Source organism: Schistocerca serialis, chromosome 11 (genome assembly GCF_023864345.2).
Source record: "Schistocerca serialis cubense isolate TAMUIC-IGC-003099 chromosome 11, iqSchSeri2.2, whole genome shotgun sequence".
Lineage (NCBI taxonomy): Eukaryota > Metazoa > Arthropoda > Insecta > Orthoptera > Acrididae > Schistocerca > Schistocerca serialis.
The window spans coordinates 155,433,532-155,445,641 of NC_064648.1; the positions used below are offsets into that span (position 1 = coordinate 155,433,532).

Sequence of the window (12,110 nt, forward strand, 5' to 3'; positions counted from 1 at the left end):
GCTGCGTCCAAAGTACGAGACGTACAGAAAACAGACATATATCATTAGATACATTATGCCTCCAAGTTTTTACCGCACATTACAGGTGTTCAAGATGGAACCATTTTGTGACATGGCAAATGTCACCTACTGCTACCCTGGGAGTTGCAACGGCAGCAGCCCACTTTGGAAAGGTGTTCATTGAGTTGCCTGTCTGCAGGTGCAAAGTTATTTGGTGTGACCGTACAGAGCAGATGATTCGTGTACATGTTCCGACACAGCTGCTCCCTAGTGGTGTGCTCTCCACAGTGTCCATTATGAATTGAAACTTGGAAAGAAGCTTTAGCTGCCAACGTCATTTTTCTGTATGCCTTGTACTGGGTGATTGAAAAGTTGTCCACATAAAAAGAAATAAAGTAATTTATGTATATTATTTCAGAACTTCACTCAAATTTTTATTACATGCACTCGAAATTTGTTGCCCTGTTCAGTATCACATGCACAAACCCACTTTCCTGTGCTTGAAGCGTTTTTGCGCAGCACATTATTACTGATGTTGTTAATCTTCATTGCCATGTTGCTTTTTCAATTCTGCCAATATGTGCAGCTCTCTGTATAGACCAGGGATTCCCAACAAAATTTTCTCAAGGACCCCCTCATCGGGCACAATTGGTACCTTGTCATATCACAGTATCAAGTACCTAAAAAAGCCAAATTAAGAGTCTTTTTATACGTTTTCTATTTTTTGTACTTAGAAAAAAAACATTGACATATTTGTTATTGAAAAAATATTGAACTTAAAACTTTTTCAATTTAGCCATCATTGTTATTGTTAAAGTTTTGATTATTGCTCAAAATCTTTGTCTTCAAATCTGGGTGTTTAGTATAACAAACCCCTTAAAAAAATGAAAATTGAGTATGAACTGAAAATGACAGGAAAAAAATTAAAACTGAGTGTATTGGTGTTTCAAGTGTACTACACTTGAGATTGCATTAAGTAGACGTGTGAAAAATAAGAAAACACTAATTTCATACGAGGTATTATTTATTTGAAAAAATGCAGTTACAACAGAGTACTCCATCAGTACACAGTTAGTTTTAATTTTCAGTTCTTAATGAGATGAGTTCAGTCTGACCTTTGAGTCCTTTATTTCTGTGGGCCTTTCTCGTTTTTACGAGCCACTTTTTAACCAACGGTCCATTTTTAATTACGCAAACTGTAGCTTCCACGAAAAACAACACTTTACAAACACAACTGTTTTAATACAGAATATTGAATATGTAAACAACACAGAAAAGCACTGGCAATAAATTAACAATGGCCAATTGTCATCTGAAATGCGAGTTTCTGTGTAAAGTGACTGTCAGTTGTCAGCTGCAAAAAGGCAGCGCACGCTGTCTAACGGCATACAGCAGAACTATTTGCCTCTATTAAATTCTAGTTTTGCACTAGAGTGTGTTAGTGTCAGTTGGCTCTAGGAAGATGCTAGACGCAGAAGTTAGCATTCGCTAAAGCTCTGCTCGTGCAGAAAGCAGCCATAACAAAAAATCTGTTATCATATGAAATATATTTAATAATTTTTATTCTAATAGCATCTTGCGGATCCCGCTGGCATAGCTGACGGACCCCTGGGGGACCGTGGACCACCTCTTGGGAACCACTGGTATAGACCCATCCTTTAAGGTAGCCTCCACGGGAAGAAGCTTTGAAGTGTTAAATCAGGAGAACGTGGGGTCCGTAATCCGTTGGAGATTATTCGATCACCAAAATTTTCACGTAACAAATGGGTTGTTTCATTAGAAAAGTGACAGCTGCCACTGCTGTGCAGTAACTGACAATCCTGTTCATCTGCCTCAAGAAACAAAGTGAACTGTTTAGTGATGTATTGATACACAACAACCATGCGCCATCAATTCATGTACACCATGAACATTCATGAAGTTTTAACTTCTTTTTGAGCATCAATATCTGAGACTGGGCAGATACTGTCTTCAACATTTTGAATGTGAATGCATCCTCCATCTCAGCCTATTTAGCATCTTTCAGAGTGGCTAGCCTTCCGGTTCTCTCCTCGTATGTAACTGATCTGCAGTCACAGAAATAGATGATTAATTTTGTTACTGTTGAATTGTCGGTCACTGTGGCATATGGGTATTTACCAGAAAACGTGTTTATGACACGTGCATGTCAGTGACTGGAAAAATAATGTTCAACAACAAAACTTGTTGTTCCTCTGAAAATGTCATCTATACTGAGCAGTGAACTGTGAAATACTGCTTACTCTACATCATTTGTATCCATTACAATGGCATCTTCATTTGTTGTTGGTAATGCTTGTAATACTGTGTTGTGGTAGCTGATGGAACTAATGGGGTGCATCTCCTCTTTACAGATTTGTTCATTTTCATGTGCGTGACACACAGTAGTTTTTGTGCAGCTGTCTTCACAAATCCCAGAGATGTGTTGTTGTGGTCTTCAGTCCTGAGACTGGTTTGATGCAGCTCTCCATGCTACTCTATCCAGTGCAAGCTTCTTCATCTCCCAGTACCTACATCCTTCTGAATCTGCTTAGTGTATTCATCTCTTGGTCTCCCTCTACGATTTTTACCCTCCACGCTGCGCTCCAATAATAAATTGGTGATCCTTTGATGCCTTAGAACATGTCCTGCCAACTGATCCCTTCTTCTAGTCAAGTTGTGCCACAAATTTCTCTTCTCCCCAATTCTATTCAATACCTTCTCATTGGTTGTGTTATCTAGTCATTTAATCTTCAGCATTCTTCTGTAGCACCACATTTTGAAAGCTTCTGTTCTCTTCTTGTCCAAACTATTTATCGTCCACGTTTCACTTTCATACATGGCCACATTCCATACAAATACTTTCAGAAATGATATAAAATGTAGACTGGCAATGGCAAGGAAAGCATTTCTGAAGAAGAGAAATTTGTTAACATTGAGTATAGATTTAAGTGTCAGGAAGTCATTTCTGAAAGTATTTGTATGGAGTGTAGCCATGTATGGAAGTGAAACGTGGACGATAAATAGTTTGGACAAGAAGAGAATAGAAGCTTTCGAAATGTGGTGCTACAGAAGAATGCTGAAGATTACATGGGTAAATCACATAACTAATGAGGAAGTATTGAATAGGATTGGGGACAAGAGAAGTTTGTGGCACAACTTGACCAGAAGAAGGGATCGGTTGGTAGGACATGTTCTGAGGCATCAAGGGATCACCAATTTAGTATTGGAGGGCAGCATGGAGGGTAAAAATCGTAGAGGGAGACCAAGAGATGAATACACTAAGCAGATTCAGAAGGATGTAGGTTGCAGTAGGTACTGGGAGATGAAAAAGCTTGCACAGGATAGAGTAGCATGGAGAGCTGCATCAAACCAGTCTCAGGACTGAACACCACAACAACAACTACTTTCAGAAACGACTTCCTGACACTTAAATCTATACTCAATGTTAACAAATTTCTCTTCTTCAGAAACGCTTTCCTTGCCATTGCCAGTTTACATTTTAATCCTCTCTACTTCGACCATCGTCAGTTATTTTGCTCCCCAAACATCAAAACTCCTTTACTACTTTAAGTGTCTCATTTCCTAATGTAATTCCCCCAGCATCGCCCGATTTAATTCGACCAAATTCCATTATCCTCGTTTTGCTTTTGTTAATGTTCATCTTATACCCTCCTTTCAAGACATTGTCCATTCTGTTCAATTGCTCTTCCAGGTCCTTTGCTGTCTCTGAGAGAATTACAATGTCATCGGCGAAACTCTAAAGTTTTTATTTCTTCTCGCTCCCTGCATTTTACCCCTGCCACCTTGAGAATTTGAAAGAGAGTATTCCAGTCAACATTGTCAAAAGCTTTCTCCAAGTCTACAAATGCTAGAAGTGTAGGTTTGCCTTTCCTTAATCTATCTTCTAAGATAAGTCATAGGATCAGTATTGCCTCACGTGTGCCAACATTTCTACGGATTCCAAACTGATCTTCCCCGAAGTCGGCTTCTACCAGTTTTTCCATTTGTCTGTAAAGAATTTGTGTTAGTACTTTGCAGCTGTGGCTTATTAAACTGATTGTTTGGTAATTTTCACATCTGTCAACACCTGCTTTCTTTGGGATTGGAATTATTATATTCTTCTTGAAGTCTGAGGGTATTTCACCTGTTTCATACATCTTGCTCACCAGATGGTAGAGTTTTGTCAGGACTGGCTCTCCCAAGGCTATCAGTAGTTCTAATGGAATGTTGTCTACTTCTGGGGCCTTGTTTCGACTCAGGTCTTTCAGTGCTCTGTCAAACTCTTCACGCAGTATGGTATCTCCCATTTCATTTTCATCTACATCCTCTTCCATTTCCATAATATAGTCCTTAATAACACCGCCCTTGTATAGACCCTCTATATACTCCTTCCACCTGTCTGCTTTCCCTTCTTTGCTTAGAACTGGGTTTCCATCTGAGCTCTTGATATTCATACAAGCGGTTCTCTTTTCTCCAAAGGCCTCTTAATTTTCCTGTAGGCAGTATCTATCTTACCCCTATTGAGATAAGCTTCTACATCCTTACATTTGTCCTATAGCCATCCCTTCTTAGCCAATTTGCACTTCCTGTCGATCTCATTTTTGAGACGTTTGTATTCCTTTTTGCCTGCTGCATTTACTGCATTTTTATATTTTCTCCTTTCATCAATCAAATTCAATATTTCTTCTGTTACCCAAGGACTTCTACTAGCCCTCGTCTTTTTGCCTACTTGATCCTCTGCTGCCTTCACTATTTCATCTCTCAAAGCTACCCATTCTTCACTACTGTATTTCTTTCCCCTATTCGTGGCAATTGTTCCCTTACGCTCTCCCTGAAACTCTGTACAACCTCTGGTTTAGTCAGTTTATCCAGGCCCCATCACCTTAAATTCCCACCTTTTTGCAGTTTCTTCAGTTTTAATCTACAGTTCATAACCAATAGATTGTGGACAGAGTTGACATCTGCTCCTGGAAATGTCTTACAATTTAAAACCTGGTTCCTAAATATCCTCCTTTCCATTATATAATCTATCCGAAACCTTTCACTGTCTCCAAACCTCCTCCATGTATTCCAGACATACTTACGAATAGTTCTGTATTTTTACAGTTATTGCAACTCAATTACATGAACATTTCACTGTGCCATAACTGTTGTTGACCAGCTAATGGCTGTCGCCAGACTAAAGACGCAAGCTGCCAACAGTTTTTTGTTATGTTATCAACAATATTCTTCTATTCTACTGTATGTGTTGTTGACAACGTCCAGTCTGCCACACCATTGTCAACCCCAGCTGTGGCATACACCTTCCAGCAGTTTTGAGATCTGAGCTGTAACACCACACTGGTACATTGTTTTGGGTGAACAGTGTGTCTCCAATGGCAAAAACCCACAAGCTGTTTTCCTTATATCGTCAATAATACTCTCGTGTTGTACTGCACTGTATTTTTGATAATACAATGCACACTGCTTGCAGCACGTGCTGCGAGATCCTTTATGAAGCCTTGCAAATAACAGTTCCAAAATGAAATTGTTGAACTTGTCATCTATAGGTGTTCACTAGCAGAGACAAAAATATTAATTAAAGTGAGAGCATCATGTAAGTGTTGTTGTTGTTATTGTTGTTGTGGTCTTCAGTCCTGAGACTGGTTTGATGCAGTTCTCCATGCTACCCTATCCTGTGCAAGCGTCTTAATCTCCCAGTACCTACTGCAGCCTACATCCTTCTGAATCTGCTTACTGTATTCATCTCTTGGTCTCCCTCTACGATTTTTTACCCTCCACGCTTCCCTCCAATACTAAAGTGCTGATCCCTCCATGTCTCAGAAGATGTCCTACCAACCAATCCCTTCTTCTAGTCAAGTTGTGGCACAAACTCCTCTCCTCCCCAATTCTATTCAATACCTCCTCATTAGTTATATGATCTACCCATCTATTCTTGAGAATTCTTCTGTAGCACCACATTTCGAAAGCTTCTATTCTCTTCCTGTCTAAACTATTTATCGTCCACGTTTCACTTCCATACGTCGCTACACTCCATACAAATACTTTCAGAAACGACTTCCTGACACTTAAATCTATACTCGATGTTAACAAATTTCTCTTCTTCAGAAACGCTTTCCTTGCCATTGCCAGTCTACATTTTATATCCCCTCTATTTCGACCATCGTCAGTTATTTTGCTCCCCAAATAGCAAAACTCCTTTACTACTTTAAATGTATCATTTCTTAATCTAATACACTCAGCATCACCCGACTTAATTCGACTACATTCCATTATCCTTGTTTTGCTTTTGTTGATGTTCATCTTATATCATCCTTTCAAGACACTGTCCATTCCATTCAACTGCTCTTCCAAGCCCTTTGCTGTCTCTGACAGAATTACAATGTCATCGGCAAACCTCTAAGTTTTTATTTTTCTCCATGGATTTTAATACCTACTCCGAGCTTTTCTTTTGTTTCCTTTATTGCTTGCTCAATATACAAATTGAATAATATCGGGGAGAGTCTACGACCCTGTCTCACTCCTTTCCCAACCACTGCTTGCCTTTCATGCCCCTCGACTCTTATAACTGCCATCTGCTTTCTGTACAAATTGTAAATAGCCCTTTGCTCCCTGTATTTTACCCCTACCGCCTTCAGAATTTGATAGAGAGTATTCCAATCGACATTGTCAAAAGCTTTCTCTAAGTCTACAAATGCTAGAAACGTAGGTTTACCTTTCCTTAATCTTTCTTCTAAGATAAGTCGTAGGGTCAGTATTGCCTCACGTGTTCCAACATTTCTGCAGAATCCAAACTGATCTTCCCCGAGGTTGGCTTCTACCAGTTTTTCCATTTGTCTGTAAAGAATTCGCGTTAGTATTTTGCAGTTGTAACTTATTAAACTGATAGTTCGGTAATTTTCATATCTGTCAACTTCTGCTTTCTTTGGGATTGGAATTATTATATTCTTCTTGAAGTCTGAGGGTATTTCGCCTGTCTCATACATGTTGCTCACCAGATGGTAGAGTTTTGTCAGGACTGGCTTTCCCAAGGCTGTCAGTAGTTCTAATGGAATGTTGTCTACTCTGGGGGCCTTGTTTCAACTCGGGTCTTTCAGTTTGCAGACTCTGATAATATGCCAACAGTAACTACCTGGATTATTTTCTATTTAATAGAAAACAGCAGTGTTGAATAAATTTTTATATTTTTTTAGACAAGGTGCAATAGTCACAAATTTCAGTACAGTTGACATACCATTCCTTTTTCAGTATGGAGAATGCCAGAGTCAAAACAATACATTTATATCTTTCATATTTAACACTAAATTACACTTTTTACATTGACGAAATGGCCGAGCATCTCAAGTTACATTTTTTTTTTTCATGTATAAAGTATTGTCTTTTCTATCTCGCCAAAGAGAGATTATTCTTTTTAACACAGTTTATGCCTTTTAATGTCTGTTGGTATCACTGCCTGACGCTACTAGTCCACTAGTGCCATCTGTCGGCCAATGGCTCCATTCTGTCAATCCATCATACTCTTCCAGTTGTCATTGCTGCCCACATGAGGCACCACCACATCGTTGGTCCGGCATTAACTATGTATTGTCATGAAATACAAAATTATAAAATATGAATCAAATATGGTCTTGCAGGCAGGAAGAGAAAACCATAGCTTATTAGTATGAAAAAGAAGACGTAAAATAAAAATTTTGTGAGTGAACACTAATGTTCCTTCACAGTGTCTTTAGTCTAAACATGATCACTTGCTGGTTGAAACTATTTATGGCATTGCAAAATGCTCTTATGATAGAATAAGGAAAAATAAAAGAACGTCATTACTGACACTAAGTACAGTATCCATGATATATCATAACTAGAACCTGTATTCTCACAGATGGTCAAGTCTTAAAATGTGCTTGCATTCAAGCAGTATTTCATATTTAAGCATGCACATTGTAGCAGCAAAACAATAAAAATATTTGGTATCAAAATAACTTTCTTTATTTGTTTTTAATTTCTTCAAAAATAGGATACAACAGCCATTTCTCCAAATTTTTGCCACGTAGTCTCTTGCATTTCTCAGACAGAACATTTTTGTACATGGAAAATGACCTTTCTATATCACAAGAACTGACAGATGTGTATTGAAATGACGAAATTTTGGACAAGTCATATCATTTTCACTGTGATAGGGTCTGCACCTGTGATGAATTTTTTGAAAAATTTCATGCCCTCAGCTGCGGTTCTTTTTATTTCAGATACAATTGTACACTTTCAGCTTTAGGCCATTTTCAAGTATTTTATGGACTATTTTTTATGTTGTGTATGTCATTGCTCCTATGACTCCATGTTATGCTCATAAAATAAATCCAAGATGTTTTACACTATTTTAGGAGCGCTTATATTTTTTTGTTAACTTCAAAAATTCAGAATCAGGATTTGATGTAATAACTTTTATTTTTTATGTTTTGCTGCAACACTCACTTTTCCACGGAATGATTGCAAAGATTTTTCAACCTCTTCGATACATGTCGGGATTCCACCAATTACCTGTGGCTTCCAACGTATTGCTGCTGACAAATGCACAAAATCTGATTTGATGTAAGTTGGGTCATTCTTCAAACGTGTTTTCTTGAATGCCACTTCCACAAACTGCATTAGTAACGTTGAAAGTGTCTATGAGCCAAAAGTGGAAAAAACAATTAGCAGACATTAACTTAATGTTTTTCAGTAGAATGAAGCAAACAGGTGTTAACTACAATAAATTTGTGGGAATTTACGGTTTCTTACCAACTTATCTTCATCAAAATTATCATAGTAAAAGATGGTGGGATTCATCCAGGTACTCGATCTGGTTAAAATAGGATGCGGTGGCGCAGGTGCTTTCAAGGATACCTTCAGTAGGAAAAAAGTTAGCGTGTGACTTTAATTAATGCTGTCTGACTTATCAAACCTGTGTTTTTGTGTGTCTGTTTACCTTGTTTGTCGAGGATATCAGCTTATTCACATTGTCATGTGTTAGAGTCACTGTGTCAGCTAAACAGTGTATCATGTGGGCTAAACATGTAATATGCTTTAGTGCATTAGGATAAAATAATTATGTTCCTTACCGTAACAATATATGAGACACCACAAGGTTCCATTTTGGGGCCCTTACTTTTTCTTGTGTATATCAATGACCTTTCATCAGTAACATTACCAGATGCCAAGTTTGTTTTGTTTGCTGATGATACAAACATTGCAATAAATAGCAAATCAAGTGTAGTCTTAGAAAGATCAGCCAATAAAATATTTGTAGACATTAATCACTGGTTCCTAGCCAATTCTTTGTCACTAAACTTTGAAAAAACACACTACATGCAGTTCAGAACTTGTAAGGGGTGTCCCAAGAGTATATGTCTAACATATGATGACAAGAAGATAGAAGAAGTGGACGGTGTTAAATTCTTGGGATTACAGCTTGATAATAAATTCAACTGGGAGGAGCACACCACAGAACTGCTGAAGCGTCTTAACAAATCTCTGTTTGCAATGCGAATTTTGTCAGACATAGGGGATATAAAAATGAAAAAGCTGGCATACTATGCTTACTTTCATTCCATAATGTCATATGGGATTATTTTCTGGGGTAATTCATCAAGCCAAGCTAAAGTTTTCCGGGCACAAAAACGTGCAGTAAGAATTATATGTGGTGTGAACTCAAGAACATCCTGCAGAAGCCTGTTTAGGGAACTAGGGATACTAACTACAGCTTCCCAATATATTTATTCCTTAATGAAATTTGTCATTAAAAATATATCACTTTTTCAAACCAACAGCTCAATTCATGGAATCAATACTAGAAATAAGAATAATCTTCACAAGGATTTAAAGTCACTTAGTCTTGTACAAAAAGGTGTGCATTATTCAGGAACACACATTTTCAATAACTTGCCAGCAGCCATAAAAAGCTTAACAACCAATGAAATTCAGTTTAAGAGAAGCCTAAAGGATTTATTGGTGGCCAACTCCTTCTACTCCATTGATGAATTTCTGAGGAAAACCAACTGATTTGTATATAAGTACAACATAACTTCTGCACAATTTCAGTGCAGTAATGTGTTCACTGAAAATTTGTGTGTGTGTGTGTGTGCGTGTGTGTGTGTGTGTGTGTGTGTGTGTGTAAGTATAATCTAACTTCTGCACCATTTCAGTGCAGTAATGTGTTCATTGTAAATAAGTATTACAGTAGTTGTATTACATGTTTCTTACCTTATAAATAAATATAAAACTTTTTTATTTTAAATTCAGTGCAATAGTATTTGTAAAATGACTCTTAGTGTTCATTAAAAAATGACGATCATTCCACTTGGGACCTGTGGAATGGTACACTAGCTTATTTGTTTTAGTTTAAATATTTGTCATGTATTGTTGTTTTTCTGACATGTTCCACATCCTGGAGGACCTCCTCACTACGGATCAATTGGAATGAAAGTAAATCTAATCTAATCTAATCTAATTACAGTATGACCCTACTTTCATTTACATTTTTTAACACAAAATGTACTGTTTTCCATTGACATCCACCCAGCTGAACTTGGGGCGCTCAAGCTCATTACGAGTTAACAGACTGCAACAAAAATTTGTAGAGTTACTGATGTTTCGCACTTTCAGCATAATTCATATAGCAAAAATGTTAATAATCTTGCTGTCGTGCAAGTTATTGCAGTATATGTTCTGAGGCCAGATAAATGATACAGTATGCAATATAACTGTCTAACTTCATGCAGGTGTGTCGCCAAAATTGTCAGAATATGCATTTACTCCCCAAATGGCAAAATCGTGCAAACGTGGCTGCATCACACATTTACATGTAAATCTGTGCATTAATCACATCTAATAGTATAAACTGACTAGTGTGAAAGAAGCAAAATTGTCCCAGTAGATATGGGTCTACAAATGAGCTGTCTTCAGTATCAAATATTGTCCAAGCTGGTACAAATGTGTTTCAGATGTAAGCTTTTCAATTTTGCTATAGAAATGTATCATCTATCAAACCTCTGAGAAGGCTTGGCAAAATTGATTTGACCCTTTCTGCAGTTTCCATCTGTTTGTCAGCAACACTGTCGGCATCTGAAGCCTTTCAAGATTGTAAGAGAGCAACAGATTTCACATGAACATCATTCTGGCAGAATGGACACAGTTATTGTGAGCTTTCTTCATTTGGATGCTTTTTCTTTATCAAGAGTTCATTCCTTTAACCTTTATCTGGAGGGTCTCCAAAACAATCAAAAACCTTTTCTAGTGCAAAAACATGTGGTTTGTATTGAAACAAAAATGATGTTGTTGCTGCAGTCTTCAGTCTGAAGACTGCTTTGATGAAACTCTCCATGGTAGTCTATCTTCTGCCAGCCTCTTCATCGCTGAATGAACCGTTGCAACATAACCCCATTTGTACCTACCTCCTGTAGTCCAGCCAAGGTCTCCCTTTACAGCTTTTATCCCCCCACCATTAACAAGCTGATGATGCCTCAAGATGTTTTGTGTCAACTGATCTCTTCTTTTAGTCAAATTGTGCCATAAATTTATTTTCTCACTGATTCAGTTTAATACATCCTCACTAGCTATGCCCTCTGCCCATGTAACCTTCAGCAGTCTTGTGTAGCACTGCACTTTGAAGGCTTCTGTTCTCTCCTTGTGTGAATTGCATATCGTCAACATTTTCCTTCCGTACAAAGCTACACTCCAGACAAATGCCTTCAGAAAAATTACTTCCTAATTCTTAAACATATATTCAGCATTCAGAACTTCATCTTTTTCAGGAACACTTTTCTTACTATTGCCAGTTTGCATTTTATATCCTCTCTACTTCAGCTAGCATTAGTTATTTTGCTGCCCAAAATGTCTTAACTCATCTACTAGTTTTAGTGTCTCATTTTCTCACTGCATGACCTGATTCAAAGTGACCATACATTCCACACCCTCATTTACTTTTCTTGCTGTTCATCTTATAATATCTTTTCAAGACACTAACCATTCCATGTAGATTAAAATTGAAGAAACTGCAAAAATGTGGGAATTTAAGGAGATGGGACCTGAATAAACTGACTAAACCAGAGGTTGCACAGGGTTTCAGGGAGAACATGAAG

The 12,110-nt window shown here is 37.7% G+C and overlaps 1 protein-coding gene across 1 annotated transcript in view; it reads left to right on the forward strand.

Moving 5' to 3' along the window:
• Positions 1-12,110, forward strand: part of LOC126426568 (F-box/LRR-repeat protein 14-like) — a 90,299-nt gene that overhangs the window by 60,756 nt on the left and 17,433 nt on the right. The window lies entirely within an intron of this gene.